The sequence below is a fragment of the Triticum urartu genome, chromosome 5A (assembly GCF_056163025.1).
Source record: "Triticum urartu cultivar PI428250 chromosome 5A, HENAU_Tu73, whole genome shotgun sequence".
Lineage (NCBI taxonomy): Eukaryota > Viridiplantae > Streptophyta > Magnoliopsida > Poales > Poaceae > Triticum > Triticum urartu.
The window spans coordinates 72,505,786-72,513,136 of NC_141877.1; positions in this window are offsets into that span (position 1 = coordinate 72,505,786).

Here is a 7,351-nt window from a genome sequence, read left to right on the forward strand (position 1 = left end):
GAACCACCCGAAGAAGCAACACCGGAAAGAAGCAAACAACATAGTAAACAACCAACACATCAACATGGCATGATGCACAATCAAGTATGATGCATGTCCGGTTTAATGAAGCATGGCATGGCAAAGTGCACAAGCAACCCTACAAATTAAGTGGAGCTCAATATGCAACAAGTTGCATATTGACGAAACACCATGACAAGTTATTTAGTTCGATCTCGTTTATGTACCCAACAATATTAAATGTTGTTAAGCATGGCAAGAGGTGAAGCAAAGTAAACTACCTATCTAGTCAAGTTTAAATGAGGCCGGAAGCAACGAACAACAATTCCGGAAACTCCTCATGAGCATATTACAGATTTGGTACTGTTCTGCCCTAAGCCATATTTTAGAGTTGTTAAACATGCAAAGTAAAGCCACCATGTTAAACTAGGCATTTTTCTACCCCATTTACATATAAAGATTATTTAATTCGGAGCTACGATTATTTAGTTATGAAATAAAGCATTTTAGCAAGTTATTTAAACAAATTTAAACAAACAACATTTTGAACATTTTAAACATGGATGAAAGTTGCATATTATTAAACTAGACAAAATCCTGCAACTTTCATATATAATTCATTTTAATCCGATGCACCAATTGTGAGTTATTATATGCATGATCCACAAGGGCTTTTCTGCAAAACTGTTGTCTCTGGAATGAAAGAGAAATTTACCAGACGGGAAAAAACATGCACTAGGCTGAATCTGGCTGGCCCAACATGCACAAGAGAGGGGGTTGGGCGCTGCTCACCATGGGCCATGGCCCAGCTGGAGGAGAAGCAGGCCGGTCAGATGAGAGGGTAGGCCGGGTGAGACGAGCTGGGCCTGCAGCTGGGTGGCCCACCTGGTGGATCTGGAGGTCAACGGGCGTGACACCGGGCCAAATCCAGATCGAAGCACGGCGGCGGACCAGGCGCGGGGTCGAGTGGCGCTGCGTGGGTCAACAGGAGCGAGGTAGGGTCAAGGCGCTCGAGCGGGACGAGCGAAGCTCCTCTGCTTTCGAGCAGAGCGAGCAGGGGCCGGCGACGAAGGACATGGCAAGGGCGGCGCAGAGGCTTGGCGGACGGCGACGTGCTCGGTGCGTTGGCATCGGAGGTCCATGCTTCGTGTGCCCCTGGCGGCTTGCTGGTTCATGTCCCTGAAGACAGAGAGGGAGAGAGGTGAGGCGAGGGAGAGAACGAGAGGAAGAAGGGGATGGCAGGGCGCGAAGGTCGACTTGCAGGTCACCGGAGTGGCTAGGCGAGGAGGAGGTCCTGCGGGGGGAAGAGTAGCTCAGGAGCGCTCGGAGTCGAGCTCGCGCGCGAGGGACTTGACGGGGAAGCCGGTCTGACGAGGAGGCCGGGGACGACGCTTCGGGAAGAAGATGGCAGCGGGCGGAGGCGACCACCGATGACGCGGGAGAGGCGAGGGAGGCCGGACGGAGCAATGGATCCAGGCGATGGGGCGGCTTCCTTCGGTTCCCCTGTCCAAGGCGAGGCAGAGAGAGAGTTAGGGGAGAGGGAAGCAGAGGAGAACGAGAAGAAGGCAGGCGAAAGAAGGGAAGGGGAAAAGGGTGGCGCGGTGGTGCTTGAGCACCGGGCAAGGTCGCCGGCGTGGCGAACATCAGCGCAGGGAGACGGGGTCGAGCGCTCCTGCTCGGGGCCTCGGCAGCAACTTGGTGGGATCGAGGGGAGGAGAAAGTGGATCTGGTTGGTTTGGCACGGAATGCAAGGAGGAGGAGGGCATCAGGTGGCGGCGCGGATGGACCGATGGGACAAACGGGCTAAAATCTAGGGATTAGTCTAGGGTTGCCACTATATATAGCAAGCCGGATGGGTTTAGGGGGGTATAAGGTCCCTCCGATCATAATCGGACGGACGGGAAAAAATAGCTTAGGTAGCCCAAATAAGGAAATGGTGATATTTTGCAGATGTTTGGGGATGATCCGGACATAACGGTAACGACTGTCCGGGTCGGGTCCGGGACAACTTTCTGACGCGCGCGCGAGGAGGCCGCGGGCTGACGAGAGAGGTTAGGTTGGAACTTGTGGGCTGTGCAGAAGGGCTCGAGCTGAGAGAAGAGAGGAGAGAGAGGCCCGGCGACTGTTTCCAGAGACCGAAAACGTCAGACGTTAGACCGGCTAAAATGCCGCTATAGTTATCCGTTGGGGCATCAAACGGACTTCGAACGAGATGAAACTTGGCAGGCGGCCTACCTACAACATAAAAACACCGCATGCCAACTTTCATCCCATTCCGAGAACATTTTCCGGCCACTTATAAAATAATATTTCGTACATGTCGCGAGCTCAGAACGGACAAAGGACGGAACTGGGGAAACCCGGACGGATGCAAGTTTCGAAAACATGAGGATGCAATGCACATGATGACATGATGAAAAGAAACACGCAAGAAAATGACATGGCAACGCCGGCGAATAACTGGAAGACACCTGGCGCAACGGTCTCGGGGCATCACAACACTCCACCACTACGAGAGGATCTCGTCCCGAGATCTAAAATGGCACCGGAGGGAAAACAGAAGAGAAAGAGAAGAGGTAAAACTAAGTTGCTTCTTTGACGAATGAGTGGAACCAAGGAACCTTCAGAGGTTAAACCATTTTGCGAAAAGAAAAACAATGGAGATGATCGAAGTTGAAAACACTCCGTTAGAAAAAAAATAACAAGGAACATTACGAGAACCTTGTAGGTTGAAAGACAAAAGACAAGGATTGCACTGGACAAGAAGTACATGCAAACACTCCGGTAGGACGAGATGCACAAGGAATGATAAGGATCGATTACGACAGCACTCCGATTGGAAATGGAAGGTAAAGAATATGAGCTTTGCAATAAGAAAGCACTTGGATGAGACTCTGGTTAGAAGAGGAATGATAGACACAACACTCCGTTTAAAACAAGATAGAGAAGGAATAAGGCTGATACAATTTGGACAGCACTTCAACCGTAAAGAAAAGGAATTGAATAAGAACTTGGGCAAAGGGGAACAATACTCCAGTTAAAACAAGATAGGGAAGGAATTAAACTTGACAAGATGAGAGGATACTTGAAAATAGGACACGACACTCCGGTTAAAAGGATAAGCACAAAAAGAACATGGTCCTGACAATCCGAGATGATGAGTGAAAAGAGCAACACCTCAATGCCTCCGGATGAAAGAATCAAAGGTAGATCGTCGGAACAAAAGAGCGGAGAAGAAAAATGACAACTCCTACCACAATTGAACTTGTAAAGCACCATTGCAAGAAAGGATTGCACGGGGTTGTTGGGAAAACAATAACAAAGAGGATAAGCTTGTAGTGGGCTTATGGAAAACATCTCAAGAACTTGAGGTGAAATTCTGCCACTAACGAAAACAATATTGGATTGATAAGAACAAGAAGACGAGGAACTTGTTCATCGGAAAGCTAAAGAAGAACTTGGGTCATTTATGAGCACCATAAATAGCAAAATCCTTAGGGAAGGCTTTAGGTGAAACATAACCCAAGATAACTCCAATGACGAGATTGATGGATTTAAAATACCTCATTCTTAACAACCTGTGAATCATGAAACATGAACTCAAATTATCAAGAATGACATAAAACCACCTCAAATGATACGGTAGAAAGAATTGCACTTTGGAATGCAAGATGAAGAATGCTTGAGCTCCTCTGAAAAGAATCTCAATGAACACTCCGAGAAGGAATTAAATCCTTAAAGAACCATCATGTAGAGCCTCCATGAAGAACTCCGGTAACAAAAGGACGATCAAACGGAAGGAAAGAGAGGTTGAAAACACAAGGTGAATCCTTGCAATGATTGGATGAAACTTTACGACGAGATAAAGTGGAAACTTGGAACTCCGAAAGGAAAGATAAAGCATCTTGAACCGAGAGTGTGATAAGATGAACCTCCGGAATAAGGAATTGAATTCACTCGATGAAACAAGAATAAGAATTACATTATGCTTATCCTTCACCAATTAAATTGATGACAAACAATGGATTGAATACATCTTATTCTTGTAGAAAGGATTAAGATAGATATAGCGCAAAACTTGAGGAGGTCTTCGACGAACCACCGGTAGGGTTGAAACAACGAATAAAATGATATGATAAGAAAGAAGAAGAAATCTTGAACAAACCACCGTATGAATTGAAAATGAACGAATAAAAGATAACGAATCACTGGGAAGAATTTGCAAATGAACGAAGATGCTCGAGAGAATCTAGATACATGAGAACGAAGGGATCACAAACTGATTAGAGATCACTTGAACGAAGCACCGGTAATATTTGGAGAACCATAGCTGAAAGCTAAGAATGAATAAATTCTGAGATGATGGGCTCCGAAGAAACAAACTGAAAAGAATCTTGAATTGCTCTGGATAGGTGAAAAAATTTCTCACAATCCAAAAACAACTATGAGATGATGGCCGAGAATGGGGCAAGATTTGAGAGAAACTCTTCTTCGAACTTCAAATTCTGAGAATTACAACGGGACACACCATGAAGAATTGTTGAAGCACTCCGTAATGAAGAAGAATGGAAAAGTTGAACCAACGATGAAAAGAATTTGAAAGATCTTGGAGAAAGGCACTTGACTGATGAAAATCATTCTTACGTCAAACTTCAAAAAGAATTTAGGGATAGCTCCGGTGAAAATTAGAAGAGTCAGGTAAGATCCTAGAAAAAAGACCTGTGGGTTATGGGCCCACTCAAAAGATATACCGTTGAAATGATTACTTGCAAAGGAGAATGCACCGGTTGAATTAAATGGCTTAAATGAGATAACATCTTCGAGATATCTTGAACGGATTGATAATGGAGACACAATTCTTCTGATATATCTTCAGCACTTCGGAGCAATTGAATAGCGAGAAATGAATGAATATGAGGTGCACCGGCATGAGAAGGTATTTGAAACGAGTAATAAGGATCAACAAAGCATGAATTGGATCCACCGGAGAAGAAAATGAGTCAAGAGTGACGAACTTGAAGCTCCCGTTAGAATCTTCATGATAACCACTGGGTAAGAACATGAAGGAAAAGAATGGAGAGACTTCACATGAATAGAAGGATACTTCATTAATAAATCCGAGTCCTCGAAGAAAAAGGGTGGGTGGGCGGGAAAAACAAAGACAACTTGGGACGAATGAAACAAACAACGTTGAGAAGACTTGGAGTTGATCTTACAGATGAGAGAAATGATAGGATCAACTTGACGAGAATCACACCGGTTGAGAGGGATTGACATGACAAACTCGATGACCGAGAAGGATTAGTATTCACATAGGAATATGAGAACACCTCTTAGAAAAGGTATGGAATCAACACTTGACATTGAAGCAACTCGAATACCACAACTCAAAAGCAAAACAAAGGATTGGCTTGAAGAATAAGCCGGAACAAACATATGATAGAGATTTCGTCTGAAGTTTTCGTGGTGGGGCCTACACGGGCTCGATCGTACAGCACCATCATGTACAAGGCAGTGCACATGACATACGAAGCATCCCCGAGTCGGCATAGCCAAGGACTCTTTAAGACGCAACGAGACCACTGTAAAACCAACCGTGGATAGGCGGACCACTAGACGTCGAACCCCAATTTCATATCATACATTTGTTGGAAAGAAATCCTAGGAGCTACTTGAATTCCCACGTATGAAACTTATGCAATCAGGTGTTGGGGATACAGGGGAAGCATAATATCTCACCCAAACTAGCAAATCCTACATCCAGCTGTATCCATCCTTCAACACATAACCAAGAAACCTTCGGAAATCATCTACCTCAACCTTCGAAAAGCATCCGTTATACGAGTTATGGCAATACTCCCGAACTCCCGGCCCAGTACTGGGTGGCATCGAGGTTATCTCACCAACAACTGCATAAAAGAGATTTTCGATGTCGACGAAACTAAACTCAGGTATTCCAGAACTGCAACGATAAAATTGTGACGACAACACCTCGGAGCTCAATTCCCCGGGACACTGCCACAACCCCTAAATGACAGGAGGCACCAAGAACAATGTTCTCGTCACAAAACCATCGAAACAATTCCAAGATACCCGCGTGATCCTAAAATTTTTTTTAGTGAAATTTGAGAAGAGAAGAGTCAAAACTCTACGTCAGGATGCCTTACCAGAGCGATGAAGGGACTGGGGAGTAAAAAGAATTCCTAAACTCTCCGATATATAATTCCTAAATGACTCAAAACATTTTTCTAGACTCAACTCGTCCGCTAATTCGATTAAGCAATGGGGCTCCTAAGGTCGGGGAAGGCTCTGATACCAACTTGTTATGCCCTCGATGCGGCTATATCTCCCACGTGTCGAAGCACGACTTAGAGGCATAACCGCATTGAAAGCAATGTAGCAAGTGAGGTAATCTTCACACAACCCATGTAATACATAAGGGAAAGAGATACATAGTTGGCTTACAATCGCCACTTCACACAATTACATGAATAAAACATTACATCATCCAGTTTCACACAAGGTCCGACTACGGAACCAAAATAAAAGAAGACTACCCCAAAAGCTACACAGATCCCCGATCGACCCCAACTGGGCTCCACTACTGATCAACTAGAACGAAACAACATAAAGGACAAGATCTTCATCGAGCTCCTCCTTGAGCTTGGTTGCGTCATCTGCACGGTTCAACGGCACCTGCAAGCTGGTTTTGGAAGTATTTGTGAGTCACGGGGACTCAGCAATCTTACACCCTCGCGATCAAGACTATTTAAGCTCATAGGAAAGGTACAAGGTATGAGGTGGAGCTGCAGCAAGCGACTAGCATATATGGTGGCTAACATACGCAAATGAGAGTGAGAAGAGAAGGCAATGCACGATCGAGAAAACTACGATCAAGAAGTGATCCTAGAACAACCTACGTCAAGCATAACTCCAACACCGTGTTCACTTCCCGGACTCCGCCAGAAAGAGACCATCACGGTTACACACGCGGTTGATGTATTTTAATTAAGGTCAACTTCAGGTTTTCTACAACCGGACATTAACAAATTCCCATCTGCCCATAACCGCGGGCACGGCTTTCGAAAGTTCAAATCCCTGCAGGGGAGTCCCAACTTAGCCCATGACAAGCTCTCACGGTCAATGAAGGATATACCTTCTCCCGAGACATTCCGATCAGGCTCGGTATCCCGGTTCTACAAGACAACTTCGACAAGTTAAAACAAATCCAGCAACACCGCCCAAATGTGCCGACAAATCCCGATAGGAGCTGCACATATCTCGTTCTTAGGGCACACTCAGATTGTCTAAACTTCCGGTAGGCCAGCCCAGAGTTGCCCCTGGTGGCCAC